This window comes from Scyliorhinus torazame, chromosome 9, assembly GCF_047496885.1.
Source record: "Scyliorhinus torazame isolate Kashiwa2021f chromosome 9, sScyTor2.1, whole genome shotgun sequence".
In the NCBI taxonomy this organism is placed as follows: domain Eukaryota; kingdom Metazoa; phylum Chordata; class Chondrichthyes; order Carcharhiniformes; family Scyliorhinidae; genus Scyliorhinus; species Scyliorhinus torazame.
The window spans coordinates 10,238,494-10,253,998 of NC_092715.1; the positions used below are offsets into that span (position 1 = coordinate 10,238,494).

The 15,505-nt window shown below is 47.8% G+C and overlaps 1 protein-coding gene across 1 annotated transcript in view; it reads right to left on the reverse strand.

The window, feature by feature from the left end:
• Positions 1–15,505, reverse strand: part of LOC140429947 (uncharacterized) — a 470,344-nt gene that overhangs the window by 333,811 nt on the left and 121,028 nt on the right. The gene's annotated exons all lie outside the window — the stretch shown is intronic.

Sequence of the window (15,505 nt, forward strand, 5' to 3'; positions counted from 1 at the left end):
AAACAAATTCAGATTTCTCAGTGTGGTGATATGCCTGTAGATAATATCACATGTCCGCAGCAGTGTGACCTCCCGCCAGCAGGTGGCGTCAGATGTAAGTCAGGTGACATCCGGCTACCGCCAGAAGGTTGTGACGTGTACAGGAGGACAGTCGTGCATCAGGGTAATTCCAGGAGAGTGTAATGTAACTCTATGATAACTTGGTCTGTATCTGATTGTGACTGTGTCAGGTGTACATTCATAAATCCTAGTTCTGGTAAGTCACCAGCAATTCAGTGGATTCATTGCGAGACAAGATCACAGAAGACCACATGGTATCAGAGTGCTGAAGATTTGAAGATAACATCGGCAGAGGCAAGGGCAGGATTCTCCGACCCCACGCCGGGTCGGAGAATTGCCGGGGGGGGGGGGGGGCGGCGTGAATCCCGCCCCGCCACTCCGACGCCGGCTGCCGAATTCTCCGCCGCCGGTTTTCGGGGATGGCGCGCGCCGGTCAGGGGCCGTTGGCAGTGGCCCCCTCCCGGCAATTCTCCGGGCCCCGATGGGCCGAACGGCTGCCCGTTTTCGGCCAGTCCCACCGGCGTGGATTGGACAAGGTCCATCCCGGCGGGGCCGAGCTTGGAGGGTGGCTAGCGGAGTCCTCGAGGGGACGCGGGGGGGATCCGGCCCCGGGGGGGGGGGGGGGGGCCACGGTGGCCTGGTCCGCGATCGGGGGCCCACCGATCTGCAGGCGGGCCTGTGCCGTGGGGACACTCTTTCTCTCCGCGCCTGGCCTCTGTAGGGCTCCTCCATGGCCGGCGTGGAGAAGAAACCCCCTGAGCGCAGGAAACACGTCGGCGGTTCTGCACATGCGCCAACTCGCGCCGGCCCATGGCGGCCCTTCGGCGTCGGCATCGGGACATCCCGCCAATTGCGGGAGAATCCCGGCCGAGGGTAAAATTCGGCTGAAGAACGACCTGATGAACTGTGACCATGGGGGACTCAACGCAGTAAAAGACACCGAAGCTCGAGATGGAAGGTTTGAAGGTAACCCACCAGCTTCAGGGTTTGGGTAACGGGCATGTCTTCAAGCAGAAGTTTAAGCTCAGTGTTTCGGCCCTTGCCTTGCCGGCACTGTCTAACGGAAGGTGAATTGCGTTGCTGCCCATGGTGGCAGGTCCACAAGCAATTGAACTGTATCAAACTTTTTCTTTTGACTGTGAGGAGGAGAGCAAGAGATAAGGTGAAGTAATTAAGTACTTTGATCGACATTGCTCCCCCAAAACGAATGAGACAATCGAGAGATACATGTTCCGTACGTGTATCCAAGAAACCTGGCCAATCTTTTGACATTTTTGTCACGTACTTGGGGCAGTACGGTAGCACAGCGGTTAGCACAATTGCTTCACAGCTCCAGGGTCCCGGGTTCGATTCCGGCTTGGGTCACTGTCTGTGCGGAGTCTGCACATCCTCCCCGTGTCTGCGTGGGTTTCCTCCGGGTGCTCCGGTTTCCTCCCACAGTCCAAAGATGTGCAGGTTAGGTGGATTGGCCGTGATAAATTGCCCTTAGTGTCCAAAATTGCCTTTAGTGTCCAAAATTGCCCTTAGTGTTGGGTGGGGTTACTGGGTTGCGGGGATAGGGTGGAGGTGTTGACCTTGGGTAGGGTGCTCTTTCCAAGAGCTGGTGCAGACTCGATGGGCCGAATGGCCTCCTTCTGCACTGTAAATTCTGTGATAAAGGCCCAATCGCGCAATTTCAGTAGCCTGAAATCTTCCATGATCCGCGACCAAATTGTGTTTGGTATATCAAATATCAAATGATAAGCTCTGTGAGAGGTTGCTGCGGGAAGAAGATTTGGTATTGGAACTAAGTGATAAAGATTTGCCAGACGAGTGAGTTAGCTGCACAGCAAATCAGCACACTCTGCTCGAAGCATGTTGGCGCCAACATAGAGGAAGACGCCAGCGCCATTAGCACTGTAATGCACATCATGAAGAAACGTGGTCTCAGTGTGGGCTGCCATTTTAAGTGACCGACAGGAGCCGTTATCTTATGCGAAAAATGTGGCCATCGACGTGGCCCATGACAATGTCCGGCCTTTGGAAAGGTCTGCTCCAGGTGCGGCCATTTTGCGAAACAGTGTTTTACGCGTCCGACAGTGGACCAAGATCAGTAAACGCGGTTGATGAGATACCTCCAGACGAACAGTTTTCATCGATCTCATTGCAACCAAGGACCAGAAGATTCCGACCCAGAAAGATGAAGATAGAATTTCAAAAAAGAACGAAACTGATAAGATCACACCGGAAACCATCAAAACCAGATGGAAAACGATGGTGTTCCAAAATCACTCAGTACTACGCTGTGACCTTGACATTGGAACGAGGGTGAACCAGTCGGTCTGCTTTGCACAAGCTGAACATGCAGCTGAAATTCGTTGCTCGGCCGGGACTGCCGGTACACCGCGATACGAGAAAGATGGAGACTTTTGGTGAATGTGAACTTGAGCTTCGCCTGCACGACATGATGTACATGTTACTGTTTTATACTGTGGACATGAAAATTGCGTCCATCATAGGAGTGGATGCATTTGAATCTCTGAACCCCTGAACCTGGTTGAGCGACTGTGCGTCCCAGAAGACAGGTGGCCAGCCGAATAGTACAAATCCCTACAAGGTATAATAGTGCAGTCATTCGATCAGGATTCAGCAGAAATCCAGGCAGAGGATCAGACAAAGAGATGGAAGAGCTAAAGAGCATTCCAGGCTTCTGCTACAGTCTTCAAAAAGGTGTATGTACTCAGTGCTATGATATAGGAGCATGATATAGGAGCCCGTGTTAAAATATCTACAAGCTGTGAATGTTAAATGTCCAGAGCAGTGATGCGCTATCAATTACGATGAGACTAGAGTAGAAGTAATCGAGGCTTTATTACACAGAGATGTGTGGCCTCCTACAGCCGCTGCCGAAATGGCTGCAGTTCGGAGAGCACACACATTTATACTCCGCCTACTGGGCGGAGCCAGCAGGCAGGGATCTATCCCCCGTACCTGTAGTACAGGGGCCTTACCATAATACCCTGGTATGCAGTGCAGTATATACAATATAATACAACAGTGGTGACAACCACATTCACCCCCTGTTAAAAATGAGTCCAGCGGGGGTGGTGGAAAACTATTTACATACAGGTTGTCATTACATTTTCAGAGAAGGTTACAAATTTAGACGGTCGGGTGCCTTGATCCGTCGTTGAGAGCGCCGCAGTGCTGGTCAGCGTGGGCTCGGTCGTCGGTGACTCCGGAAGCGTGTCAACATCCTCTTCATCCCCGTGTGGGACCAAGGGGAGGACGGATTGTCCTGGAGCGAGGGCTGTGGTAGGATGCACTGGGGGGAGGGAGGGTGGTGCCGGGGCAGAGTGGGGGGGGGGGGGGGGGTGTGGGGACCCAGCTGGTGCCAGGTCCCTGAGGGAGACTGTGTCTTGGCGGCCGTCGGGGTACACTACGTAGACGTACTGCGGGTTTGCGTGGAGTAGCTGTACCCTCTCAACCAACGGGTCTGCCTTGTGGAGCCGCATGTGTTTGCGGAGGAGGACGGGTCCTGGAGCTGCCAGCCACGTTGGGAGCGAAACCCCGGAGGTGGACTTCCTGGGGAAGGCAAAGAGACGTTCATGGGGGGTTTCATTAGTCGCCGAGCGCAGGAGCGACCGAATGGAGTGAAGTGCGTCGGGGAGGACCTCCTGCCAGCGGGAGGCCGGGAGATTTCTGGACCGTAGGGCCAGCTGGACGCCCCTCCAGACCGTCCCATTCTCCCGCTCCACCTGCCCGTTTCCCCGGGGGTTGTAGCTGGTCGTCCTGCTCGAGGCAATGCCCCTGTTGAGCAGGTACTGGCGCATAAATGAGGATCCCTGGTCGCTGTGGACGTAGGCGGGGAAACCGAACAGAGCGAAGATGTTGTTTCGGGCTTTGATGACGGTGGCAGACGTCATATCGGGACATGGGATGGCAAAGGGGAATCTGGAATATTCGTCGACCACATTGAGAAAATAAGTGTTGCGGTCGGTGGAGGGGAGGGCCCTTTGATGTCCACACTGAGGCGTTCAAAGGGGCGGGAGGCCTTCACCAGGTGCGCACGGTCTGGCCGGTAGAAGTGCGGATTACACTCCGTGCAGCCCTGGCAGTCTCTGGTGATAGCCCTGACTTCCTCGATGGAGTAGGGCAGATTGCGGGCCTTAATGAAGTGATAAAAGTGGGCGACCCCTGGGTGACAGAGATCGTCGTGCAGGGTCCGGAGTCGGTCCACTTGTGCGCTGGCACAGGTACCTCGGGACAGGGCATCGGGGGGCTCATTGAGCTTACCGGGGCGATACAAAATCTTGTAACTAAAGGTGGAGAGCTCGATCCTCCACCGCAAGATCTTATCATTTTTGATCTTACCCCGCTGTGTGTTGTTAAACATTAAGGCAACCGACCATTGGTCTGTGAGGAGAGTGAATCTCCTGCCGGCCAGGTAATGCCTCCAGTGCCGCACAGCTTCAACGATAGCTTGGGCCTCCTTTTCGACGGAGGAGTGCCGAATTTCGGAGGCATGGAGGGTGCGGGAAAAGAATGCCACGGGCCTGCCTGTCTGGTTGAGGGTGGCGGCCAGAGAGACGTCTGATGCATCGTTCTCGACTTGGAAGGGGAGCGTCTCGTCGACCGCGTGCATCGCAGCCTTGGCGATGTCGGCCTTGATACAGTTGAAGGCCTGGTGAGCCTCGGCCGTCAGGGGGAAAACGGTGGAGTGGATGAGTGGGCGGGCCTTGTCCGCATAGTTAGGGACCCACTGGGCGTAATACAAAAAGAACCCCAGGCATTGTTTGAGGGCCTTGGGGCAGTGGGGAAGGGGGAGATCCATGAGGGGGCGCATGCGATCGGGGTCGGGCCCTAGAACTCCGTTCTGAACCACATAGCCGAGGATGGCTAATCGGTTCGTGCTGAACACGCACTTCTCCTTGTTGTAGGTTAGGTTGAGGAGAGTGGTGCTGTGGAGAAATTTGGAAAGGTTAGCGTCATGGTCCTACTGGTCGTGGCCACAGATGGTGATGTTATCCAGGTACAGGAAAGTGGCCCGCAGCCCGTACCGGTCAACTATTCGGCCCATCTCCCGTTGGAAGACCGAGACCCCGTTAGTGACGCCAAAGGGAACCCTAAGGAAGTGGTAAAGGCGGCAGTCCGCTTCAAACGCGGTGGGCCTTGCGAATGGGGAGCTGGTGGTAGGCAGATTTCAGGTCCACTGTCGAGAAGACCCGGTACTGTGCAATCTGATTGACCATATCAGATAAGCGTGGGAGGGGGTACGCGTCGAGCTGCGTGTACTGATTGATGGTCTGACTGTAGTCAACGACCATCCTGTTTTTCTTCCCAGTTCTCACCACTACCACTTGGGCTCTCCAGGGGCTGTTGCTGGCCTCGATATTACCTTCCCGCAGCAGCCGCTGGACCTCAGGCCTGATGAAGGTCCTGTCCTGGGCGCTGTACCGTCTGCTCCTGGTGGCGACGGGTTTGCAATCCGGGGTGAGGTTTGCAAACAGAGAAGGCGGGTTGAGCTTAAGGTGTCGTGAGGCCGCAGACCGTAAGGGATGGTAGGGGCCCGCCATATTTCAGGGTTAGGCTCTGGAGTTGCACTGGAAGTCCAGGCCGAGTAGCAAGGCAGCGCAGGGGTTGGGGAGGACGTAGAGCCGGAAGCCGCTGAACTCTACGCCCTGGATGGTGAGGGTGGTGATGCAGTACCCCCAGATCGCCACGGAGTGCGATCCGGAGGCCAGGGAGATTCTTTGGTTAATGGGGTGAACCGCGAGGGAGCTGCGCCTTACTGTATCGGGGTGGATGAAGCTCTCAGTGCTCCCCGAGTCCAGAAGGCAGGATATCTCGTCCCGTCGACCTTCACCTTTGTCAACCCGGTTGCGAGGTTGTGCAGTCAGGACTGGTCGATCGTGACAGAGGCGAGACACGGCTGGTCGTCGGCGGTTGCAGGCGATGAGCGGCCCGATGAGGTGCCCGATGGGCAGGGGTCCTGAGGCTGGGAAGATGGCGGGGCCCACGGGCCGCATGTGTCCTGAGGCAGGCAAGATGGCTCCGCCCATTGGTTGTGAGGCAGGCAAGATGGCGGCGCCCATGGGCCGCATGTGGGGGTTACAGGGGCAAAGCGCCGATTGAGCGGGCCTGGCACACTGCAGCGAAATGTCCTTTCTTGCCACAGGCCCTGCAGAGCGCGCTCCGCGCCGGGCCGCGCTGCCGGGGGTGTTTTGTCTGTCCGCAGAAGTAGCACTTGGATTTCCCAGGTTTGGTCGGCTGCCGCGCGGCGCTGGCGTGGGGTTGGCTGTGGGCGGCCGCTGATGGGGTCCACGATGGGGTGGCCGCTGGCGGGGTCCACGATGCCCAGGAGGGGTGGGCCGTGCGGTCGGGGGCATACGTCTCTACATTGCGAGAGACGACTGTGAGCGAGAGCACTAGTTTCTTGGTCAGCACGAGGTCAAGCATAGCCCCTTCTAAGAGGCGCTGGCGGATGTAGGCCGAACCTATGCCCGGAATGAATGCGTCTCTCATTAGCAGGTTAGAATGCTCAGCAGCCAAAACGGCCTGGCAATCACAGTCTCTCACCAGGGCTAGCAGGGCACGCCAGAAATCTTCCACAGACTCACCGGGAAGTTGGTGCCGCGTGGACAGGAGGTGCCTGGCGTAGATCTTGTTGGTCTGCTGAGCGTAATTCTCCTTCAGTAGCGCCATGGCCTCTGCGTAGGTCGGCGTATCCTGGATGAGGGGAAGACATCGGAGCTCAGCCGCATGTACAGAATCTGGAGCTTCTGTGCTTCTGGGATTGGGTCTGTCGCAGACCCGATGTAAGCTTCAAAGCAAGCTCGCAATGTGCGAAGTCCTTTTTGGCGTTGTCTGCTTGAGGATGCAGCTGCAGGCGATCCGGCTTGATGCGGAGATCCACCTTTGTAAAATCTCTGTGTAATAAATTGATGCACTATCAATCACGACGAGACGAGAGTAGAGAGTAATCGAGGCTTTATTACACAGAGATGTGTGGCCTCCTACAGCCGCTGCCGAAATGGCTGCAGTTCGGAGAGCACACACATTTATACTCCGCCTACTGGGCGGAGCCAGCAGGCAGGGAACTATCCCCCGTACCTGTAGTACAGGGGCCTTACCGTAATACCCTTGTATGCACTGCAGTATATACAATATACAACAGTGCAGTATATACAATGTACAACAGTGCAGTATATACAATACACAACAGTGCAGTATATACAATACACAACAGTGCAGTATATACAATATACAACAGTGCAGTATATACAATATACAACAGTGCAGTATATACAATACACAACAGTGCAGTATATACAATACACAACAGTGCAGTATATACAATATACAACAGTACAGTATATGCAATATACAACATTGCAGCATATACAATATACAACAGTGCAGTATATACAATGCAACAGTGCAGTATATACAATGCAACAGTGCGGTATATACAATATACAACAGTGCAGTATATACAATATACAACAGTGCAGTATATACAATATACAACAGTGCAGTATATACAATATACAACAGTACAGTATATACAATATACAACAGTGCAGTATATACAATATACAACAGTGCAGTATATACAATGCAACAGTGCAGTATATACACTATACAACAGTACAGTATATACAATATACAACAGTGCAGCATATACAATATACAACAGTGCAGTATATACAATATACAACAGTGCAGTATATACAATGCAACAGTGCAGTATATACAATATACAACAGTGCAGTATATACAATGCAACAGTGCAGTATATACACTATACAACAGTGCTGCATATACAATATACAACAGTGCAGTATATACAATATACAACAGTGCAGTATATACAATATACAACAGTGCAGTATATACAATATACAACAGTGCAGTATATACAATGCAACAGTGCAGTATAAACACTATACAACAGTACAGTATATACAATATACAACAGTGCAGCATATACAATATACAACAGTGCAGTATATACAATATACAACAGTGCAGTATATACAATGCAACAGTGCAGTATATACAATATACAACAGTGCAGTATATACAATATACAACAGTACAGTACATACAATGCAACAGTGCAGTATATACAATATACAACAGTGCTGCACATACAATATACAACAGTGCAGTATATACAATATACAACAGTGCAGTATATGCAATGCAACAGTGCAGTATATACAATATACAACAGTGCAGTATATACAATACACAACAGTGCAGTATATACAATATACAACAGTGCAGTATATACAATATACAACAGTGCAGCATATACAATATACAACAGTGCAGTATATACAATATACAACAGTGCAGTATATACAATGCAACAGTGCAGTATATACAATATACAACAGTGCTGCATATACAATATACAACAGTACAGTATATACAATATACAACAGTACAGTATATACAATATACAACAGTACAGTACATACAATGCAACAGTGCAGTATATACAATATACAACAGTGCTGCACATACAATATACAACAGTGCAGTATATACAATATACAACAGTGCAGTATATACAATACACAACAGTGCAGTATATACAATATACAACAGTGCAGTATATACAATATACAACAGTGCAGTATATACAATATACAACAGTGCAGTATATGCAATGCAACAGTGCAGTATATACAATATACAACAGTGCAGTATATACAATATACAACAGTACAGTATATACAATGCAACAGTGCAGTATATACAATGCAACAGTGCAGTATATACAATATACAACAGTGCAGTATATACAATATACAACAGTGCAGTATATACAATGCAACAGTGCAGTATATACAATGCAACAGTGCAGTATATACAATATACAACAGTGCAGTATATACAATGCAACAGTGCAGTATATACAATATACAACAGTGCAGTATATACAATGCAACAGTGCAGTATATACAATGCAACAGTGCAGTATATACAATATACAACAGTGCAGTATATACAATATACAACAGTGCAGTATATGCAATGCAACAGTGCAGTATATACAATATACAACAGTGCAGTATATACAATGCAACAGTACAGTATATACAATGCAACAGTGCAGTATATACAATATACAACAGTGCAGTATATACAATATACAACAGTGCAGTATATACAATATACAACAGTGCAGTATATGCAATGCAACAGTGCAGTATATACAATATACAACAGTGCAGTATATACAATACACAACAGTGCAGTATATACAATATACAACAGTGCAGTATATACAATATACAACAGTGCAGCATATACAATATACAACAGTGCAGTATATACAATATACAACAGTGCAGTATATACAATGCAACAGTGCAGTATATACAATATACAACAGTGCTGCATATACAATATACAACAGTACAGTATATACAATATACAACAGTACAGTATATACAATATACAACAGTACAGTATATACAATATACAACAGTGCAGTATATACAATGCAACAGTGCAGTATATACAATATACAACAGTGCTGCATATACAATATACAACAGTGCAGTATATACAATATACAACAGTGCAGCATATACAATATACAACAGTACAGTATATACAATATACAACAGTGCAGTATATGCAATGCAACAGTGCAGTATATACAATATACAACAGTGCAGTATATACAATACACAACAGTGCAGTATATACAATATACAACAGTGCAGTATATACAATATACAACAGTGCAGCATATACAATATACAACAGTGCAGTATATACAATATACAACAGTGCAGTATATACAATGCAACAGTGCAGTATATACAATATACAACAGTGCTGCATATACAATATACAACAGTACAGTATATACAATATACAACAGTACATACAATGCAACAGTGCAGTATATACAATATACAACAGTGCTGCACATACAATATACAACAGTGCAGTATATACAATATACAACAGTGCAGTATATGCAATGCAACAGTGCAGTATATACAATATACAACAGTGCAGTATATACAATACACAACAGTGCAGTATATACAATATACAACAGTGCAGTATATACAATATACAACAGTGCAGTATATACAATATACAACAGTGCAGTATATGCAATGCAACAGTGCAGTATATACAATATACAACAGTGCAGTATATACAATATACAACAGTACAGTACATACAATGCAACAGTGCAGTATATACAATATACAACAGTGCAGTATATACAGTATACAACAGTACAGTACATACAATGCAACAGTGCAGTATATACAATATACAACAGTGCAGTATATACAATATACAACAGTGCAGTATATACAATATACAACAGTGCAGTATATGCAATGCAACAGTGCAGTATATACAATATACAACAGTGCAGTATATACAATACACAACAGTGCAGTATATACAATATACAACAGTGCAGTATATACAATATACAACAGTGCAGTATATACGCTATACAACAGTGCAGTATATACAATGCAACAGTGGTGACAACCACAAGCATGAAAAGCTTCATTCTGGAGTTTAAGTTCGAGCCTAATGAGTATTTTACAAATGAGGTGATTACGAAAGTATACCAGATGGAATCGTGGCCTGATGAGCTTGAATCTTCATTCCTTGACGAACGAGAAACCATGGAGTGCACAGGCTGCAAGATCGACTGGAAGAAAGGTAGAAATGTCACGATGAAAACAATTAAAACCAAGCCAAAGCTTGATTGAAGTACTTGCAGAACAGCTATGAAAACTGTACCAAATGACTCATTCTTTAATTTCTTCAGTCCTCCTGAAGTTGCACATCATGGAATGTTAAAGAATGAGCTTTGACAAAGGGTCACCTGGACTCGAAACGTTCGCTCTTTTCTCTCCTGACAGATGCTGCCAGACCTGCTCAGATTTTCCAGCATTTTCTCTTTTGATGTTAAATAAGAGTTCGGCAGCAAAACCCGATGCTGACTTTGAAATTGGCTGCCTCCTGCGCTAACACATAATTCCGTGTGCAATGTTGTATTTTACAGGAGAAATCATCGCAGACGATGCTGAATCCGATGATGAAGACTACGTAGATATATGTGATGTCTGCGAAGGCGATGTGGAAAGCAAAGGCATGGAACGTGATCCAGCTGAAGACGAATATGAAATGTTCGTAAATCTATTTCGCAGAAGCAATGGCGAACTTGATGGAGAGGTCCGAGAAGCACTGCTCCTGTGGCCTGGTGGGAGTGACGAGATGGTCCAGGCCGACTGGACACTGAGCAGGGAGAGATCTCCGAGATGGCGCACTCCAAAATGAAAAGTGAGTTGGCAGTGGCTGATACCTCGGAGGAACAGCTCTTGCACAAGCTAGTCACAGATGATATTGTAACAATCTTGGAGAAGCTTGCTCCAGAGGCACTCGGTGAAACGTTTCAGGCCTCTAAAATGGTTCTGGTAGTCACCTCCCTGATCCTCGAGCCGACTCCACTGGAAGGTGAGTTGAAGGAGCTGATGACCATATCACTATGTAGCTCGTCGGATCACACATATGTCCGAGGGCAAGACCAGGATGATCCATCGCCTGGATTGTTAGGGCTCGAGAGCGGTTGTATCGTCATTGCCAATGAAGAGGAGCCGTTGATCGTGTTTCCAACAAACCAAGCAGGGACAACACCTGATGTTATAGATGTTACTTCCACCCAGGCACCAGAGAGCGAGGCTTTCCAACCTCCAGATGAGGGCGCAGAATTCGGCGTGGTCATGCAATCTCAGGAGGCACTCCGGCGCCAACCGAGGTCCCAACTGAGAATCCGCACACTTCTATGCACAGAGTGCAGACCAGCACTAAAACAGGGCTTGCCAAATACAAGCATAAAGAGAAAAGAATTCCTCAGATGGTCATTAAAACAAAAAAGAGGAAGAGGAGAAGAGACAAATACAAAAGAGAAGACGTTGATGTTGTGATTGACAAGCCAGCGACAGCAGGAACAGGGAACTTACAATGAAGCAGCAAACAGTGTCCTGGGAAGAAACAAGCGAACAACAAGCTGGTGGCACACATGTGGCCATTAAGGAGACAGGGTTCAAAGGATATGAAGCAAGAGACCAGCATGTAAACCAGTCTTCAAAAACGCTGGCAATACCCAAGCGGTCACAGGGACAATCCCGTGAGGGAGACAACACTGAGCTGTACGAAAGGAACAGACACTGACCAGGCACATCAGGTCTACCGACACCCTAGTTAAATCTGTTTCTATTATCATCGATTATCATAGAATTTACAGTGCTGAAGGAGGCCATTCTGCCCATCGAGTCTGCACCGGCTCTTGGAAAGAGCACCCTACCCAAGGTCAACACCTCCACCCTATCCCCATAACCCAGTAACCCCACCCAACACTAAGGGCAATTTTGGACACTAAGGGCAACTTATCATGGCCAATCCACCTAACCTGCACATCTTTGGACTGTGAGAGGAAACCGGAGCACCCGGAGGAAACCCACGCACACACGGGGAGAACGTGCAGACTCCACACAGACAGCGACCCAAGCTGGAATCGAACCTGGGACCCTGGAGCTGTGAAGCAACTGTGCTAACCACTGTGCTATTGTACTGCCCATGGGAAATGGGGGAATTCATAACAAGGAACAAAGAAATGGCTGAGGAACTTTGCTTCTGTCTTCACCAAGGAAGACATGAATAATGTCCCGGAGGTTCTGAGAAATACAAATTTCAGTGAGGAGCTGAAGGAAATTAGTATCAGTAAAGAAATTGTTTTGGAGAAATTAATGGGATTGAAGGCAGATAAATCTCCGGGGCCTGACAATCTTCATCTTAAGGAAGTGGTCCTGGAAATAGTAGATCCATTGGTGGTCATTTTCCAAAATTGTTTGGATTCTGGAATGGTTCCTAAAGATTGGAGGGTTGCGAATGTAACCCCGCTATTCAAAAAGGGAGGTAGAGAGAAAACAGGGAACAGTGAGCCTAACGCCGGCAGTAGGGAATTTGCTGGAGTCCATTGTCAAGGATTCCATAGCACAGTATTTGGAAAGCAGATAATCAGACAGTCAGCATGGATTTACGAAGGGGAAATCACGCTTGACAAATCTACTGGAATTCTTTGAAGATGTAACTTGTAGAGTTGACCAGGGAGAACCGGTGGATCTGGTTTATTTAGACTTTCAGAAGGGCTTCGACAAGGCCTGACCTATCATATTCCTGTATCAAGTTAAATGTATGGGATCGTGGGTCATGTCTTGATATGGATGGAAAGCTGGTGTATGCTTCACCCGATGCCTATGTCTATGTACTTACATTGTGTATTTAATGTTTGCCCTATGTATTTTCTTTTCATTACGGAATGGTCTGTCTGGACTGTACCCAGAACAATACTTTTCACTGTACCTCAGTACACGTGACAATAAACAAATCCAAATCCAGCAGACAGGAAGCAAAATGTTGGAATAAATGGGTCTTTTTCCGATTGGCAGGCAGTGCCTAGTGGGGTACCGCTCGGATCACAACACTTCATATTATATATTAATGATTTGGACGAGGGAACTAAATGTATTATCTCCAAATTCGCAGATGATACAAAGTTGGGTGGAGGGTGAGCTGTGAGGAGGATGCAGAGATGCTTCAGTGGGATTCGGACAGGCTGAGTGAGTGGGCACATGCATGGAGGATGCAGCTTAATGTGGATAAACGTGAGCTTATCCACTTCGGTAGCAAAAATAGGAAGGCAGATTATTATTTGAATGGGTGTAAATTGAGAGAGGTGGATACTCAGCAAGACCATGGTGTCCTCGTCCATCAATTGCTGAAAGCAAGCGTGCAGGTACAGCCGGCAGGAAAGAAGGTAGGTGATATGTTGGCCTTCATAGCGCGAGGATTTGAGTACAGGAATGGAGATGTTTTACTGCAATTGTAAAGGGCATTGGTGAGGCCACACTTGGAGTATTGTGTGCAGTTTTGGTCTCCTTCTCTGAGGAAGGATGTTCTTGCTCTCGAGGGAGAGCAGCGAAGGTTTTCCAGGCTGGTTCCTGGGATGGCGGGACTGTCACATGAGGAGAGACTAAGTCGATTAGGGTAGTGGGTGCCTGGAACTCGCTGCCGGAGGAGGTGGTGGAAGCAGGGACGATAGTGACATTTAAGGGGCGTCTTGACAAATACATGAATTGGATGGGAATAGAGGGATACGGACCCTGGAAGTGTGGAAGATTTTAGTTTAGACGGGCAGCATGGTCGGCACAGGCCTGGAGGGCAGAAGGGCCTGTTCCTGTGCTGTACATTTCTTTGTTCTTTGTTCTTATATTCATTGGAGTTTAGAAGAGTGAGAGAATATCACATAGAAACCTATAAAATTCTAACAGGATTTGACAGGGTAGATTCAGAAAGAATTACATAATTACACTTACATAAAAAGCAAGAGGGTAGCCAGGGAAAGGGTTGGCCCACTGAAGGATAGGCAAGGGAATCTATGTGTGGAGCCAGAGGAAATGGGCGAGGTACTAAATGAATACTTTGCATCAGTATTCACCAAAGAGAAGGAATTGGTAGATGTTGAGTCTGGAGAAGGGGGTGTAGATAGCCTGGGTCACATTGTGATCCAAAAAGACGAGGTGTTGGGTGTCTTAAAAAATATTAAGGTAGATAAGTCCCCAGGGCCGGATGGGATCTACCCCAGAATACTGAAGGAGGCTGGAGAGGAAATTGCTGAGGCCTTGACAGAAATCTTTGGATCCTCGCTGTCTTCAGGGGATGTCCCGGAGGACTGGAGAATAGCCAATGTTGTTCCTCTGTTTAAGAAGGGTGGCAGGGATAATCCCGGGAACTACAGGCCGGTGAGCCTTACTTCAGTGGTAGGGAAATTACTGGAGAGAATTCTTCGAGACAGGATCTACTCCCATTTGGAAGCAAATGGACGTATTAGTGAGAGGCAGCACGGTTTTGTGAAGGGGAGGTCGTGTCTCACTAACTTGATAGAGTTTTTCGAGGAGGTCACTAAGATGATTGATGCAGGTAGGGCAGTAGATGTTGTCTATATGGACTTCAGTAAGGCCTTTGACAAGGTCCCTCATGGTAGACTAGTACAAAAGGTGAAGTCACACGGGATCAGGGGTGAACTGGCAAGGTGGATACAGAACTGGCTAGGCCATAGAAGGCAGAGGGTAGCAATGGAGGGATGCTTTTCTAATTGGAGGGCTGTGACCAGTGGTGTTCCACAGGGATCAGTGCTGGGACCTTTGCTCTTTGTAGTATATATAAATGATTTGGAGGAAAATGTAACTGGTCTGATTAGTAAGTTTGCAGACGACACAAAGGTTGGTGGAATTGCGGATAGCGATGAGGACTGTCTGAGGATACAGCAGGATTTAGATTGTCTGGAGACTTGGGCGGAGAGATGGCAGATGGAGTTTAACCTGGACAAATGTGAGGTAAT